Source organism: Leptonychotes weddellii, chromosome 12, assembly GCF_054177405.1.
Source record: "Leptonychotes weddellii isolate Sample4059 chromosome 12, ASM5417740v2, whole genome shotgun sequence".
NCBI lineage: Eukaryota > Metazoa > Chordata > Mammalia > Carnivora > Phocidae > Leptonychotes > Leptonychotes weddellii.
Window position 1 is genome coordinate 82,506,078 of NC_138380.1, and position 18,356 is coordinate 82,524,433.

The 18,356-nt window shown below is 41.5% G+C and overlaps 1 protein-coding gene across 2 annotated transcripts in view; it reads left to right on the forward strand.

The window, feature by feature from the left end:
• Nucleotides 1–18,356, forward strand: part of POU6F2 (POU class 6 homeobox 2) — a 200,585-nt gene that overhangs the window by 16,472 nt on the left and 165,757 nt on the right. Inside the window, exon 2 of one of the 2 annotated variants that reach the window (XM_081800761.1) lies at nt 16,888–16,948. The exons of the other annotated variant lie outside the window; for it this stretch is intronic. The gene's annotated coding sequence lies outside the window, so the exon portion shown is untranslated. The remainder of the gene's footprint in view (nt 1–16,887; nt 16,949–18,356) is intronic. 2 annotated transcript variants of the gene reach the window in all.

Below are 18,356 nucleotides of genomic sequence, written 5' to 3' on the forward strand. Positions count from 1 at the left end.
GCTCCTCCTGGGAAGGAAGGTGAGTCTCCCCGGATCTGCCGCGTGTTGGGTCCCTGCTGGAGGAGCAGGGGCCCGACTGTGCCGCGGATCACAGTTTATGGCAACCCCGAGCTGAGAGCCCGCACCTCGGCTCCGCCTCTGCAGCTGGCTTCCCTGCTCCGTTACCTGGGAGCTCTGCCACACTCAGGCACCCCCGGTCTTTCTGTGACTCCGTGGGTCCTGAGACCACACTGTCCCGGAGGGTTCTACCCCCTGCTTAGCTACCAGAGTGACGTCCCTCAGCGGAGCAGACTCTAAAAGTTCCGATTTTGTGCTCCGCGGCTCTATCACTTGCCAGAAACGGCCGACGGAGGCCCCTCCCCCGCCGTCTATCCTCCCGAATATCGCCTCGGATTCACTTCTCCGCACGTCCTACCTTCCAGAAAGTGGTCGCTTTTCTGTTCAGAGAGTTGTTGCTATTCTTTTCTTCGCTCTCGTGTTGAGTTTGTAGGTGTTCAGAATGGTTTGATCCCTATCCAGCTGAATTCTTGAGAGGAGACGAAATCCAGTCTCCTACTCCTTCGCCATCTTGCTCCGCCCCCCACCATAAGAGATTCTTAATCATAGGAAACAAACTGAGGGTTTCTCGGGGTGGGGTGGATGGGGGGATGGGGTAACTGGGTGATGGACATTAAGGAGGGCACGTGATGTGATGAGCACTGGGTGTTCTGTGCAACTGATGAATCACGGAACTCTACCTCTGAAATTAATAATACACTGTTATGTTAATTAAAAAAAAGACAAAGAGGAATGAGGAAATGAGGGCATAGAATTTGTGTTTCAGAAGTTTATATTGACTGGCTGTTAAGTTGTATGTGGACCAAATAAATAAGACATGACCAGAACAACACAACTAAGGGACAGCTCATAAATCTGATATCATCATTTTCAGAGGTTCCATGAAAATATTCTTCTATTTGTTTAGCGGTAAAAACAAATTTGTCCTAACAATTTGCCATCTCTAAACATGTTCCTTAGAATATTACTCCGGGTGGAAAGCTTATATTACTCCTCACTTTAGCAGTGTTTTATGCAACACAAATCAATTGACTGTGAATAATTTCCATCTTTCCACAGTCTAGGATATGGATTATTCAAATCATGTTTTAAAACTTTTAATACAAAAAGCCACAGAAGGTCCTGTTAAGTTGGCAACTACATGTGTACTTAGAAATTGAAAAAGTTAATGTATAAGGAATGTAATGAATGAAGAGATTATTTTGGTACTTAGAAAACAAAAGCATGAATTTAGACTACTCTAGTTGATTCTTGAATAAAATTTTCTCAAAATAATGCACGTACAGTTATGTTAATGAACTGTTTTATAATTTATATTTCTGTGGAATGAGCAAATAGCAATATCTGAACATTTGACATTTAATTTTTTCTTGGTTTTCTGCTGAATTTTAAACATAATAATGAAGAGAATATATGTATATATGTGTGTCTATGTATTCTTATTTTAATGAAAAAATTATTGCTATTCTGCATATAAATTGAGGGAAAAGAAATATAGGCCTACTTAGGGGGAAAAAAAGGAGTTTTGCCGATCATTAAAATAGTGTTGTTTGGATGAGTATCCTGCAGAAACAGTTACGAGTTTGGAGCTTCAAATTAGAATTCTGTAATGTTATAAAATATGAATGGTATCTAAAAAGAAAAACCATGAAAATGTCAGGAATAATGTCTAAAGGCAAAATGGGGACTTTTCAGGGGTTGCGGATTTAGGCTTATAGTTCCGAAAACAAGTGAAAGGAAAGTCCGTCTAACATCTGAAGTGAGACTGAAAAACACGGATATCTGAATTTCAGGATTTTACACACACACACACACACACACGTGTATTCACATATAAATCCATGGTCTTTCCATATAGAAAACCTTTACTTTGTTTTTCTCACAAGAGGTCAAAGCTTGTGAAACCTTCAGGTTTGATCTGTCAACGTGGAATTACATGGAACAGGTTGAATCGGGTGCTTGAGTTCATGTTTCAGAGCATCTGGCCTCATAATACACAAGAGAAGCTAAATGCCCTCAGGGGCTTGAGCACCCCCTCCCCACCTTGGGTTGGGGGGGCGCAAAATTTAACTCCATTCATTCCTTGGTACCGTTTACTGCCCTTGGTAATATGCATCTTTTTTGTCTCTGCTAAAATAATGTGTCAGTATACTGGGCTGAACAAACGTTTTGTTTACCTGGAATTCAAAGTATCTGAGGCTAATAAAAGGGCAAACCCATCGATTATGTTAGTGCCAACTCTTCTTCGTTAGTCTCAGTTTTCCTTTCTTAGTTGAGATGTGGATAAATATGTCATCTCTGCCAAAAAGGATGGGAGCCCCGAGTTGCAGGAGCGCCCCCTGGAGGAGGGCAGGGAAGCAACAACCCAGAAAAGGGAAAGGCCCGCTGGGAGAAGCGGAGGGTCAGCCAGTAGGTGTGTGCTGGCCTGGGGGCGGAAGGACCGGCAGCTGGCGGGTTCCAGGGGAGGGGAGGGGGCAATGCAGAGGAGAATGAATTCTACACGACCCAGAGGACAAAGGGAAGGGAGTTTAAGCCAGGAGATGCAGTCCCCAGGACCAGGGTGCAAAGGGAGCATTTGGGCACAGAAACGAGATGGCGGTCTGATTATGAAGCTCAGGCTCGGGGACAGAGCAGGACTAGAAGGCTGACCTACAGGAGAGCTCTCTAGTGCCCATGACAGGGGTGGTTAAAGCCTCGGGGCAGGCCTGAGCGCAAGGCGCTGGTCTGTGGCTCTCTGGATAAGGAAGTGTGGTGAGGTCAAGAGAAGCAGGCTGGCCTTGTCTTGTTTTCCCCTTTGCGCCATTTCCTCCCCTCTTTCTGTTTCCCATGCTGGCTCAGCTCCTCCTCAGTTCAGGCCTCCACTCTGCTCCCTGTTCCTTCAGTTCCTGGCCCAGTTCAACCCCCAGATAAGTGCTCACAACGTGCCATTTTGATCTCATCACTCCTCTGGTCAGGCTCCCCTCCCCACCACAGCCTCTGGCTACTGTGGCCAGATTTATACCTTCCGTCTCGGACCCCAGCGTATTTTCCTGACTTCCAGCAGCCCCTGCCCCAGGCCAGTCTCCTCAGATCTCCTTATGGAACCTTCCAAAGGGATTCCCCACAGGAAATACTTGGAAAGGAGCAAACTAGGACATATGTTACTCATAGAATCCAAAGCCTAATTTTTGAATTACCTTCCCTATAGCTCATTGGGTAGCATCTTGATACCTTTGTGCCTCAATTATTTCTATTTAAAAAGGCATAGAAACTACGGAGTTGCTTCCCAGAGATTCCTTGGCATTTCACGACTGTGAATTTGTTCTGTGTCTTGAGGTATTACTAGAATTATACAAACCAGGACAGTTTCATTAGAAAATTGAAACATTGGGCCCCAAGCGATTTTTTTTTCATACTCAAAAATACTAAAATATTATGGAAGAAGCTGACTTCCAAGAATGTCTCCTCTGGAACTCGTCTCTTTCAGTGGGGTATCTGTGTAGGATTTGTTTCTCCCACATCCTCAAGACGATGTTGACAAGTGGTTAGGAGAGAGGGTTGGGATATGGGAATGCAAGCCTTGGAATACCAGCCCCATTAGCCTTTACACCTTGGACAACTTACTAGGCCTCTCTGGGCTTCAATTTCTCAAACAGTGAGGTGGGGGTGATGAAAAGGCCACCCCAGAGAGTCACTTGGAGGATTTAACAGGATTATTCATATGAATGAAGCGCAGTGCCTGGTGCACAGGAAAAACTACTGTGCCTTCCATGTTTTAACGATTGTCATCCATTGACTTCTTCCTGTCTGTTCCCTCTCTACTGGAACTTTACTTGTAGGAGAAATGGAAGTGGCCCTCCACCTTTGCCTTTTGTGTGTGATATTGCTGACACACTTCCTGAAGCTCTTTAGCGACTTCACTTCCTTGACCCTAACGTAATACTCCTAGTTTTCTTACTCCTATTTGACTTGCTGCTCACTTTGTCTCCTCTCCAAAAACAGGCATCCCTCAAGGTTGAATCCTGGGTTCTCTTCTGTTTTCTTCTATAGTCCCATCGCCTTCAGTAACTTCGACTAGCATTTCTCTGCATATCTATTCTTGAATCCACTTCCAGCCCTGACCACCTTTGTGACTGTATTAACCTGGATACTGGGTTTCCCCCTAACCAGCATCATGTTGGAACCTAAACCCATCTTTCCAACAAAACCATTCCACCTACAAGAATTAATGATGAGCACTTACTAAACTCCTACTGTGTGCCAGACAATGTTCTTAACTTTACATTTATATCCGGCTCAGCAGAAGCAAATGGCAGAGTTGGGATTCAAACTCCAGTGGTCTGACTATGTTTGTACCTCTTGACCTGCTCATTTCTGCAGAGGACATCACAGCCTTCTCTTCACCTCGGTTCCTCCCTCTCCCTTACCTCCCACATTTAATGAATGGACAGAGCTCACAGGATCTACCTGGGTTGGAAATCTCTGCCTATTCTTGCTTCCACCCTCTCTTTCAGACTTTTGTTCTTCTCACCTGGACTACTGAACTAACAACCGCCTTCCAGTCTCTCTATTCCACATCAGTGGCCTTCAAACATTTCTGCTTTCAAATAAATTTTACACGAAAGCCCTAAATGTAGAGCAAAGGTAGTGGAGCTCTGGCAGAAGTTGGGGGAGGAATCCCCACCTGCTCTGTGTTGACTTTGTCCCCCACGGTGGCTCCTGGTGCCTCAGTGGAAACTTTGGGGTATAAAATCCACTATTGAGCCAGCTATTGGATCATTTTTTGATGACACAGCTCTGAGTATACTCTTCCCCATCTGGAACATTCGATGTGCCAAAGACACTGTGATGGGATCATGGTAGCCCCACCCTGTTTTCCAGTTGTTTTTGTTCATTCACTGCTCCCTCCCGGGCTCTAAACTCTAGTCTAGAGGAACTGGACTGTTCCCTTTCCTCAAACATCTTTCTTCCATATCTTTCACTTTCCACCACAATTTCTGTTTATTGAAACGCTGACCATTTTTCTGAAACGACAGCTCCTTCAGGAAGCCTTTACCCATTGGCCTAACCATCCGAACCCTGAGAGCATGCTGTGCCTCCTTTTGGCCTCCACTTTCTGTTTTATACTGGGATTACTGTAAATATGTGTTTGATTTCCCCTTTGATGATAACCTCACAGGGTTTGTCCACTCTGTATCCCTTCGGTGCCAGAACTAAATATACAGCCTTAAACCTAGACCCACTGACCACAAATGTATTGCGTATAGTGAAAACAATTTAGCCATCCAATAAGTGTTTTGGGATATTAGTTAGGCAAGTTTTTAGGCCCTGGGGATACAAGTTTCCAGTTATCATGGCACTGACAACAGGTATGGATGCATGTGAGCAGAAATGATAAGGTCTTCCTCTACAGAAGTATACATTTCATTTGGTTATAGAAGTTGTAGAGGAAAGAGGTCATTGAGCCCAACTGACCCAAGCCCCTTGTTTTGCTCAAAGACATGAAATGATTGGACCAAGGCCAGTGGTCAGACCTGGGTGAAAAAGACCCCATTCTCTAGGCATCATGTCACAGCTTTTAGGCCACCTCTGATTGCTCCCTAAGTTTAATATCTTCTTGGTTTAGAAAAATGTGCAAAACAAAGATTGTTCTTTGCAAAATTACCTTTATAACCTATTTTCTCTGTCCATTTTTTTTTGAAGATTTTATTTATTTATTTCACAGAGAGAGACACAGCGAGAGAGGGAACACAAGCAGGTGGGGTGGGAGAGGGAGAAGCAGGCTTCCTGCCGAGCAGGGAGCCCAATGTGGGGCTCGATCCCAGACCCTGGGATCATGACCTGAGCCGAAGGCAGAGGCTTAACGACTGAGCAACCCAGGTGCCCCCTCTGCCCATTTTTATAATGATGACGTCTTTTCTCTTTCCCTCCTCCCTCTCCCTCTTCACCCCTGCCAGCTCCCCGCCCCCACCCCCAAACAATCACGTGAGCAATGTATGTAGTTATGTATTGCTCTACTCCTCATCCCAGTTAATAAATTACCTGTGACATTGCCTAGACCCTGAAACTTCCTGAGGTTAGGAGTCAGGGAAGGAATCTTCTCCCATATTCTTCATCAGGTACATTCTAGCCTGAGCTGTCATAAGTGATTAAGGTGTGCTAGAGTGAATTTTAACAACTCAGGAAGATGGGGTTGCAGCCAACTCCCAAAGACAGAGGGAGCTTACATGATATATAATATGTCTCATCCTTAAAAAGCATACCTATATCTAGACATAGGTACATTTTGATATTTATTGAGCTTTCCTGGAATACATAGACATACATTAGAAGATTTGAACATGTATAATAAACATTGACATGCTCTGTAGAGTACTTTTAATGCAAGGGGGATGCGAGAAAAATTTGGGCAGCAGACATGTTTTGATGTTAATTGTGTTAGTTGCTTAAGGGTGAGTTAGAAGGGAGCAAGGGAAGACGGGTAGACCATTAAGCTTAAAGACCCAACAGTGGAAAGCCCAGTAATGGGCATTAGAGGGTTAGCTATAGGAGACTTAGCTAGAGTTGAAGTAGTGGGCATTTGGCGGTTGATTCTAATAACATTTCCACTTTACAGACTTCTCCACATGACATTTGAAGAATATTGTGGCACGTTTCTGCTGTCTAACCAGAGGAAGGAATTCCCCGTTCTTTGTAGAACTGTATGGTCCCAGTGGATATATTTCCTTATAAGCTATTTGAGGCAGGGGCCATATTTTCCCACAGCCTCTAACACAATGCTTTACACATAGTAGGCACTCAATAAAGCTGTGTCAAGCGTATGAATGCATAGGGTTTCCATAAAAGACATGATCCAAGGCTGTTCAAGTGGTTCTTACTCCTTTTTTATTGCCATTCTGAACTTACAGCTCCCCTAGCAACTATAACTTGTACCCCTGGAGCTTATGTAGTATTTAGTATTTCTGTATGTGGTGTCAACTTTCATGTCATAATATACTATATATGGAACTGGTTAAGTTACAGTTGTTTTGGGAACCACAGGCTTTTTCCCACCTAAAATAAGCCCTTGCTAGCCATCCTGGTCTATGAAGAGGTAACATTCACTGGATGACCTTTTCATGCCTACCTCCCTCCCCCTGACCTTGACCCCCGATTTGGTAGACACATCCAGTTACAAGCGTAGGTGCTGAGTATAATGACAATTCGGTGCTTAATAGCATTCGTATTAGCTGCACTATGCCATTACTATTTCTCACGGCCACATTGATACTGTTGTTTTATCAGGGGGCGCTTTTATATTATACCTACCTTTTGAAAAGAGGGATTGATTCAAGAGTGGGTCTGGTTATGTGAGATGTTCCGATGGACAGTGACATAGAACAAATATGTTTCCTTCTCCTGCCTCGTGCAACCAGAACTGAAAAGCAATGGCTGTGTTTTCCTGAAGTAGATATTCTAACTTTTCCTCTTACGTTCAACATCACAAAATTTTAAAAGGGAGTCTCTCGAAGCCTAGAGAAATAACTGAGCCTCATCTTAGGTCTTCTTGTAATTCAGCTTTACGAACAGAAAGCCAAGGAAAGGGGGCAGCGTGCCGGTGAGCGGGCACTTAAGGGAAGTCTAGTGGGGTCGAACATTCTCTTTTCCACGTGCTGGTGGACATGGGAGCACGCTGTCAAAGTGGATTGGCCTTGAGCCAGCAGATATTTCTGTTTGTGTTCCTTGAAGCTCAGTGAGCTCTCTTTTGTACTCTCAAGGGAAAACCTCAATGTATCTATGTTTTTCTAAATTGAGAGCACCTTATTGTTTAAGACTGATTTACTTATAAGGCTTTTACCCTCCTGGTGATGACTTAAACAGTTAGTAAAAACAAGTATGATTCTTTACCAATGCGTATTACACATCAGCAACTAGCGTCAGACTCCTCTTCACTGTGATTCTTCTGCTAAATGTTCTCTTAGGCCCTTCCATGTCTCCCGCCCTCTCTGTCTCTCAACACGCACGCACACACACAGGCAGGCCCACCGCCCTCCCCAAATGACAGCTAGATATTAATCTCTCTCTGTTACATTTGAGCCCTGACCTCGAGACTGAATGCTTATGACCTTTGTTTCTCCTTCATAAGTCATAAGTGGGTACACTCAAACATATTTGTTGAAATGGAATAAAAATACTCTGAAATTTTACTTATAGAAAAGGCTGGGCTTAAAGGAGGCATCTTGTGCCCACTCTTGTCCATTGGTGGCCCCTTCTTCGTGGCCCCCATGCACAAGGTCTGGTGCAGTGTCTGTCCATCCTTCTCAACAACATGACCTTTCCTTTTCCTTGTATCTTCCGATACCTCACCTCCTCGCAAGTTAAAAATGACCCGTCCTGTGTTCTTTGTTCAAATAGACTGATAAATGAATTTATACCTAAGTGTTAATATGTGAACTACCACATGTTATTTATAGTTTAAAAGGAGTTTCATGGCATTACAGTATATTGACTTTCAATATTAATGTAATGATGGAGATTTCACATTGGGCAGGTGAGACAGATGTTTCTGGGTGAATAGTTCACTCACCCTCTCAACCCATACCTCTTACAAGGCCACCTCCTCTGCCCTTAGGCAATGCTGACACTTGATTGTGCCTGTAGAGTTTGCAGACAGTTTAAAAATGACCACTTATGGGTCTGGTATCACTCATCTCCCATGCTGAGACAAAATATGCTAGAAAGATCATTTTGTATCACAGCCCATTTTGATTTTTTTTCGTTTCCTTTTCCTTGTGTCTTTCTTTCTTTCTTTTTTTTTTTTTGCATTAGGTTAGAGTTCACAATCAGAGTTGAGGACAAGTCAATGATGATTGATTAATTAATTCATGTGATTTTTATTGAGTACTGGGGCTCTGGGCCAGGCACTACATAATGCAGGGGGGATAGAATGATAACCAAGATAATTGTGGTCATTGTCCTTACCTAGATTGCAGTGTAGAAGGGAAGAAATGAAAAACCAGTAAAAAATACAGAAAAAAAAATAAACTGTGATAAGTACCAGGAAGGAGATAAAAAATTTTGCTAAGATGGTGCATTATGATTGAAGGTGTAAAACCTACTTTAGATGGGGATATAGGGGAAGGCCATGTTTAAGCTAAATCCTTAAGGTTGAATGGTCAGCTTGTGGAGAATGGGGCTGGTGATGGGGTGGGAGGGATGGGGATGATGATGATGGTAGAAATGATGATGGAGTTGGTGGTGGTGATGTGATGATGATGATGGTGATAGAGCTGGTGGTGATGATGGTGATGGAGATGGTGGTGGTGATTGTGATTATGAGCCATAATGAGGATTAAAACTACTCTATGGTAAAAACAGCAGAGTTACGGGACGCCTGGGTGGCTCAGTCGGTTAAGCGTCTGCCTTCGGCTCAGGTCATGATCCCAGGGTCCTGGGATCGAGTCCCGCATTGGGCTCCCTGCTCCGCGGGGAGCCTGCTTCTCCCTCTGCCTCTGTCTCTCTCTCTGTCTCTCATGAATAAATAAAAAAAAAAATCTTTAAAAAACAGCAGAGTTACATCAAATGTTACTCTTTGACATTTTATCCAAGAAGACCTAGGAATACTAACAATTAGAATGATATTGAATAACTTATTTAATCTTACCTTTGCCTGGGAACAATTTACCCTCGAAACTATTCTTAGTAGCAAAAGAGCAAGAAATACTTCCATAACTTTTGTATTTTCTTTTGTCGATAATGAATCCTAGAAAAATACAAGGTGACTGCTATGATTCTGTTCTTCTTTAAGCAAAATCCAGGAGTTTTGAAAGCAGTTTCTTAATATAGTACTAGTTTTGCCTAGAGGTCAATGATTTACAAGTATTAGGGAGAAAAATAACATTTTGCGGCAGTAAGCTGATTACCAACGTGCTGTTTTGGTAATTTATTGATTTGATCAGTTTCTTCAAAGGACTAAGTTTATTTTTCTCTTCAGGGAGAATTTCTGACTATTTCCTGATAGTTATCTCCTCCTTCCCTGCCATGCTCTTCCCTCTTTTCCTTTCTCTCCCATTCCTGCCAAAACATCCTTAGCATAGAAATGTGAGGATTTCATTAAGGACCAGGTATTAATGTTAAGTGACAATACAGAGATAATGTTTTAAAATTTGCTGAGTTGCTATTAATTATATTCAGTCTTTCCCATTATTTATGGCAGGGCACTGGTGGAAAACGAGCGCATTTTATTTATCTTTTGTTTTTGAATTTGAGATTTAAGGACATGGAAAGAATTTGCTAATTGAAAAAGCAAGTTATAAAACATTATGTACTAAATGCTTCAATTTTATAAATAATATGAAAACATAAAACATCAAGATTATAATAAGATGTTAATATCTTACTAGTGGGATATTTTGAAAAAAAGTTCTGTTTTTTCTTTTTCTAAATTCTAAAATTTCAGCGATAAAAGGGATACTTCCGAAATAAACTACAAACAAAACATTGGCTTGTTTGGGCCTTTGACCTGGTTATTCTGGTCACTTAGAAAATAATCAGAGATTTGGGTGAACAAGCTCTGTCCCTTTTGTCACTTACATTAGCACTCGCACACAAAAAGGAACAATCTGGTGTCTTAAAAGAGGGGAGCGGTTAAATATATTAAGGTAAATCCATAGATCATGTGACATTAAAATTATGGCTTTAAAGAAGTTGAATGACCATTATAATATGTAATGTTAAGTAAAAAAAGTTAGTTTATGTAGTAAGATACTAATTACGTAAAAATGAAAATATATGGGTGTAGGAGAAAAGACCATAAATAAACAAGTACACTTTTTTGGCTATGGTAATTTCTAGGTATGGGGAATCATGTTTATTCATTTTTCAATGAATAAGCATCACCTTTAAAATGAGATATCTATCTATCTATCTATCTATCTATTGATACATAGGTATAGATATACCTATATAGATAGATAAAAATCTTTTTTAAAGAGCAGAACAAGATGACCCAGACAGGAATCATTCAGATGTCTTGGTGAAAATAATTAACCCTGGAACATCTTTTCTCTGTGTTCATCCAGTGGCTCAAGTAAACAATAGCAAATAATAGCCTTGAATTTCTCAGACACTGTCGAAACTCTAGAGAAATTCAAAGAAATCCCAAGCTTCAAGGCTGGACTATTGGATTGTCTAACCACTTACAGCTTGGACATATTGTTGTTCATATGATTATTAGACACGTTATCAACTCTGTGCAATTGATAGGAGAGTTCAGGCACATCGGGAAGCCACAGGAGATTTTCCTAAAGGCTGTCTTGCATACAGGACATAGGGAATAAGAACTGGCTGTATTAACCTCAGTGCCCCTGTTAAGCTACAGGACAAACCCATTGTATGAACTGACCGATCGCTTAGGCATCCTTGGACCTCTGGCTTAGGGGACAAAGACTGTGGACTAGCAGCGCCCCGTACAGAGGAGGTCCTCAGTAATTAGGTGACTGGTCAGGGGCGCCTAAAGCACATTTGATCCTGACCATCTCCCATCCCACGGTTTTGACTGGAGAGTAGGCACTCTATGTATGCTATTTACATGAATGGTCCCTGTCTGGGCTATAGGAGGAGTAATTGTATTAACAGTAATGAAAAGAGACTGAAAATCCTGTCTGCCAATTACTGTGCACCTGCAGCATGTCAGGCCCTGCAAGAGAGGCTGGCTTTTGTCTTCCCGTCTACCAGTGCCGCCCACCCCGGAGCTGCTGTAGGACTCGCCTTTTCCTGATGGTTATAACCTGTAAAGAAACACAATGGCCAGGCTCTCGCCATCCATGATGCCTAATGCCCTTCACCCCCAACCCCTGCCCACCGTTCCTTCTTGGTCTGCACCCTGATGGTGTTCCATCTCTGTCCGAGGCAGGTGAGATTCAAGGTGAGAGAAAGAACAAATCCTGTAAGGTAATTCTGCCACTCACCTCATCTTCATAATCTTCCCTGAGCTTCCTCTGCGGCTCACCCTGGTATTGATCGAGTCCCAGGCTATAGCCGACCAAGGCAGGGGGCTGAAAACCTTTCCGCGCCCCCCGCGCCACTGTGCCTGTTTCAGCTCCAAGAAGAAAAGCCTGCTGTGAAAACAATCAGTGCATTTGCTTTAGATCTAAGTGATTCCAACTAGGTCGATGCTTCATGCTGATGTGTTGAAAACATTTAAAAAATTTCTCAGAGTTTGATTTCCACTGGAACATTGTGGCATGTGTCTGAGTGTCTGCGGTTGTTTTTTTCCCTAACGCCACAGCACACAAAAGCAGTAGGCAAACGGAGGCTTTTGTCTGCGTGGAGATTTCCTGCAAATGCTTTTTGGGGAAAGGGAGGAACGTGCGCACAGGTCTGGTTGATAGCCGCGTATGATCTTGACCGACGGTGGTAGGGGTTTCTGTTTTTGTTTGTTTTGCCCCCGAAATGAAAATGATCCAATGTTGACTGAGTATAAATGGGAGCAAATGGACAACTCTCTGGTTTGGTTTTGAGTTTTGAGATGTTCTCGGTTTTGGCACAGACTTGTAGAAGGCCAGTCATTTATAATAACGCCAAGAGTGGCTTTCTCTTCCAAATGATCCATCAGATCTCTGCAAGTTTATGTTTACATTCAGAAATAATTGGAGCTCTTCATCACATCTTGGCATCGTGTGGTAAAAGAAGCATTACAGAAAGGAGCGATCCTCACCCAAATTAGTATTTATTCAATCCCCGGGGGGCGGGGGGGGGGGACTCAGGACAATATTTAATGATAGAGGCACAGTAGCACATTTTCCAACTGAAGAATAATCCCCGGAGGACGGGAACCCTGTACCAGCATTTCTGTGGTGTCGGGGGACACGATAAGGGGTGAGAAGTACACTTTACAAGTGTGGGGGTCAGGGGCATTCATACACTGGTTAAACCTGGTCACATTTCCAAATTCCTCATTCCGGTTATTAATAGCAGAGCCCAGATTTGTTAAGAACAAACCCAAACCCAAAACTAATCTACCGGCCACACCTTCCAAATTACTTTTCCTTCATTTGGAGATGAGGTCCGAGGACTGACATGTGGGCTTTAGGGTTTTTTGTTGTTGTTGTCGTTTTCCATAGAGTTCCCTGGGAGATCTGTGGCCACGTCGGAGTTAGAACTCAGTGGCTCAGTGTGCAGTCTGCCAAGTCCTGTAAAAACCGTGTCACTTCAGCTGAGTTTTCTTTGCAGTGCCATCATTTAAATCAAATGTTGGGGTTTTCTTCTAGGCATGAACTCTCTGGGGTTGTGTTACCCTGTTTGTTGTTTACTGTCAAGACGCTGAGAGAATGTTCTTATAATGATCCAAGAGGAAGTGGCAAATGAATGCTCTTCTTTAGGTATTTTGTTGATTTTTCAGACTGCCTACCAATAGGAACATTTCCACAAAACCATAACCTGTGAGTTTACCTGGGAGAAAGCATTGTCATGTTCCCTTTAGTGAAATGAATGCAATCCCCTTTCTGCCCTGATCTGCTGTTTCTCTCAAAGGTTAGAATTCTTTTTTTTTTTGCCAGAGTTATTCCTTAATTCATTGCCTGGTCTCACCTCTGGTTAGTTCTGTATCCATGAGTGATATTGTGGTTTATTTTGCTGAACACCTACATCGAGAACATGTTGTTTATACACTCGACTATTAGAGCTTAGATTCTGAATACAAACTGCATATAGATGGGCCGCTGTGGAATTTTTATTTGCTATTTTTATATCTCATTTAAAAGGATAAGATAAAGGGGGTGTGGCTTTCATGGGGAAAGATGCTATAGATCTTTGTGTATTACTTTACACTTGTATTTTGATAGATCTTTCTATCTGGAAAGCCCAAAATGTGTTCAGGGCATTAGGTCAGTGAAACTCATAGCTTCCTTATGAAGAAGGTGGGACAAAAATTTCAGTTGAATGTACTCTTTGAGGGCACAAAAGACTCGTGTTTAAGGGGGACCTAGGTCAGCGCTCATGGGTCTGGGAACAGGACTTGTCGGCAGCTTTCCAGTTTTCTTTATATTAGATGTTTGCGTCTCTAAAATGGGACAACTCTTCAGAATGTCTTGGTCTATAGAGTTCTAGACCCTGGAGATAATATAATCAACAGAGTTAGCCGTGATAATGCTATTTCTCAGTGCTCCCTCGTTTGAAGAAGGCAGCATTTATGTAAAACAGTGTCCTTTCTTTCCAATAACAGTGTTTGGCTAAAAACAGTAGGAACATTTAGCTGCTGCAAGTCAGCGAGTGGGGGCAGTAATTCTGAAATGTCATCTCTCCAGCACCGTTTCATTCATTTAAAAAACAAACTCCTTGGGTGTGCTGCAGAACTAGTATTTGTACTTTAAATGTACTATCAAGAGCCCTATTTGTAAAGAATTTATGCACTTAATTTATGTACTCAGCTCGTCAAGTTACTTTGTTCCTGGATTTTTCCCCCCTGAGCAATGGGGAGAGTCCACATTGAGCTGCAAAGAGAAAAACTATAGGCTTATAATAAGCTTATACTGGCTCATGCGTGAAGCTTAGGCTACTATAGATTTTCCAGAAAATCAAATATGGATGTTGTGGAAATATCTTTTCTTGCCAGAAGAAGCGACTCATTATGGGGCCGTTAACTGTAAATCTGTTGGGAGTGTCTTTAAGAGGTTATTTAAAAGCCAGTGTTTACCGGCAGAACTTTCAGAGAAGCAGAACCCGATGCTGGCAGTTCTGCAAAGCTGCTTTAGATGAACATTTCCCCACAGGAGATTATTTCAGATGAGCCTGTGGAAATGGCAGGTGGCATGGAGTTGTCTTTCAGCTAATTGGAAAAGTATGTTTTCACGACAGTAGACGCTTTGCGTATAAAAATGAAGGTACTGTAAAATAAATGGATAAAATTCGTTTTCCAGAAATTCTAAGATTTTAGGTGTTGTCTTAATACTAAGACAACTTTTAATGTTAAAAAAAAAAATCCTTCTGCGCCTTGATATGAAGGGTAATATGAAGACAACGTTATTGAGTACTTGTATAGGGCAAGTCTTAATCCATCTAATGAATCCCATTAAATATTGTGTGTGGAATCTCATGGATTCAGAGGAAGCTGAACTGTAGACTTTTCATACCCTGTCATTTTATTTTTTATTCTTTTGCAACCCTCTAATTGTCAGTATGGCTCAGTTCTGGAAAGAAAACTGCAACCTTCTGTTTTTGTGTTTTGTTTGCTGGGCTTCCTCTGAACTTTGAGGATCATGTGGAATGCCATCTCACACAGGCTGGAGAGCTCTTTTTCACAGAAGGCAATAAAAATATATCCCTGGTTTAATAAATGGTGGGTCCTCCCTCATTCTTAGTTTCCTTTTGGCAGAAGCTGAATTATTTCCATAAACCTATTGCTTCCTTCTTTCTAGTGCTGTTGACCCTTTTTTGTTTCTATTAGTGGGGTTCAAGAGCCTTTTGGCAGAAGTATGACATATGGGGATAAATAATTGTCTTCCTCCTTGTGGTTCCCATTCAGGTGACCACTGAGAATATTTAGCTTTTTTTTTTTTTTTAATTTTTTAAAAATTTTATTTTATTATGTTAGTCACCATACATTACATCATTAGTTTTTGATGTAGTGTTCCATGATTCATTGTTTGCATATAACACCCAGTGCTCCATGCAGAACGTGCCCTCTTTAATATCCATCACCAGGCTAACCCATCCCCCCACCCTAGCTTTTTTTTTTACTTACGGATATTAAAAAAAAAACCACTGAATTTAAATAATTGTATTAGTAACGTTGTCAGAATGTTCTGTTTCGTTGACAAGCAGAATTTTTTTTTTTGTTAAAGATTTTATTTATTTGAGAGAGAGAATGAGAGAGAGAGAGAGCATGGGAGGGGGGAGGGTCAGAGGGAGAAGCAGACTCCCCGCTGAGCAGGGAGCCCGATGCGGGACTCGATCCCGGGACTCCAGGATCATGACCTGAGCCGAAGGCAGTTGCTTAACCAACTGAGCCACCCAGGCGCCCGACAAGCAGAATTTTAAAAATATTTGGATGCCTACTAATTTCTTGTTCTTCAAATCTGTTTTCTCCTTTTGTTAAAAAAAAAATCATGAAGACTATTAATCATACCTATAGCTCTAATTATATCTATATCTCTTTTCTCATGACATAAAGTAGAAAGATATTTAATTCGGGGGTTGAAGTTGGTTTTAGGAAACAGATTAATTTGCTTATTCATTTGTTTATTCATTCATTCATTTGCTTCATTCATTCATTTATTCACTCACTAATTAATCAACAGTTATTTGTTCAGCTTTGTCACATGGTAGGCATTTTGTTGAATGCTGAAGACAAAAGTAAAAACACATGTTTTTTGCCTTCCAGGAGCTTATGGTTTATTGAAAAAAAAATCTACACATAATTAAAATGTAATGATATTTGCCTTAATTCATCCAATGAACAAATATTTATTGAGTCCCTACTATGAGCTGAGCACAGTCTTAGGAATTGGGGTTTGAGGAGTAAGGTCTCTGTCTTCTTATAGTCCAGGGACCTCATCTGCCACATACCCCCGGTCCACTCTGGTGTGGTTACACTGGGCATAGATCTGACCTCTTTCAGTTGCAAATGGCAGAAACCCAAATCAAGCTGTTACACAAGAGAGGGTAATTCCTGGGCTCACCTAATTGATGAATCCAGGGATAGGATTGTCTTCAGACAGAGGTGCACTCTGAGGTTCAAATAATGCTATCAGAGCTATGTCTCTGTCTCCATGGCTCACCGGTATTTTCCTTTCTTTCTCCCATTACTTTCTCCTGCAGTAGGAAATATGCAATGGTTCTGATTGCTCGTTCAATTTCTGTCTCATTTGGCAGGAGTAACCATGCTTGAGGCAATGACCTGAACTTCTGTGGTCACAAAACCTCACCTGAAGTGGTATGTTCAGATCATTCAGATCATTTACATATTTTTTTCTGTAGAAATGTTAATTAGTGCGATGTTCCAGAATGTGCTGGACTGTGACTTAATATATATTCCAAGCATAGTATTATGCTTGTAAAATCTCTAAAATTCCGAGTTCTGATTCATATCTTGCTCCAGTGGAATCATATAGGGGATTGTGAGCTGTATAATTAAATTTTTTTTATTTATTCATAAATTGAATCTAAAAATGGGAAAAAAATTCCTGTATTTGAAATAGTCACTATAAAACAAAATAAAGTGTTTTTTGTTCTAAAACAACAAAAAAGGGGCGCCTGGGTGGCTCAATCAGTTAAGCATCTGCCTTCCGCTCAGGGTATGATGCCAGGGTCCTGGGATCCAGCCCCACATCGGGCTCCCTGCTCAGCAGGGAGTCTGCTTCTCCCTCTCCCTCTGCCACTCCCCCTGCTTGTGTGCACGCACTCTCTCTAATAAATAAATAAAATCTTTAAAAAATAAATAAAACACCAAAAAAATGTATATGTTAAGACATACAATCTTATGTCTTCAAAGCAGTGTCACTGAAAGTAGAAATAGAAAGTTGGAAGTGGGGAGGGAAATGGAGCAGGATATTTTTACTCTTGAATATTTTAACACGCTTTTGCCTTTTAATGAAGAAGATTGACTTCCTCCACCAAGAAATTCATTACTTAGAATTCATTTGTTTTTGGAAACACGTCTTTCAGAGTTCCGTGGCTCCAGGGTCTGTTGCAGCCAGGCTTTCTAGATCCACTACATGGCTAGCTTCTAGAATTTCCTTTCATTTTGCTGCCTCATTTGGTCCAGGGTTTCTTAAATCTCATATTTTTCTCACTCTTGAATTCCATTGTTTGTTGTTTTTATTCTTGGAGTACATTTTCAAGTAATTCTTTTTTTTTTTGAAAGATTTTATTTATTTATTTGACAGAGATAGAGAGAGCACAGCAGAGAGAGAGGGAGAAACACTCCCCGCTGAGCAGGGAGCCTGATGCGGGACTCGATCCCAGGACCCTGGGATTATGACGTGAGCTGAAGGCAGACACTTAACCGACTGAGCCACCCATGCATCCCTTTTCAAGTAATTCTTTAAGAACAAATCTGTAGATGGTAAATTTTGGGAGTCCCTGCATGTCTGAAAATGACTTTATTTTGTCATTACTCTTGATGGATAGTTAGAATTTAGACTCAAAATAATTTTCACTCAGAACTTATGAAGGCATTGCTCTACTGTTTTGGACATACAGCACTGCTTAAGAAATGTCCAAAACCAATTTGGTCTTTCTTTGTTTGAAGGTAAATATAATCTCTTTGGGAGTTTTTAGAATTTTCTTTAGAATCCTAATGTTCTTGAAATTTTACAATGTGTTCAGATTTTCTCCCCCAT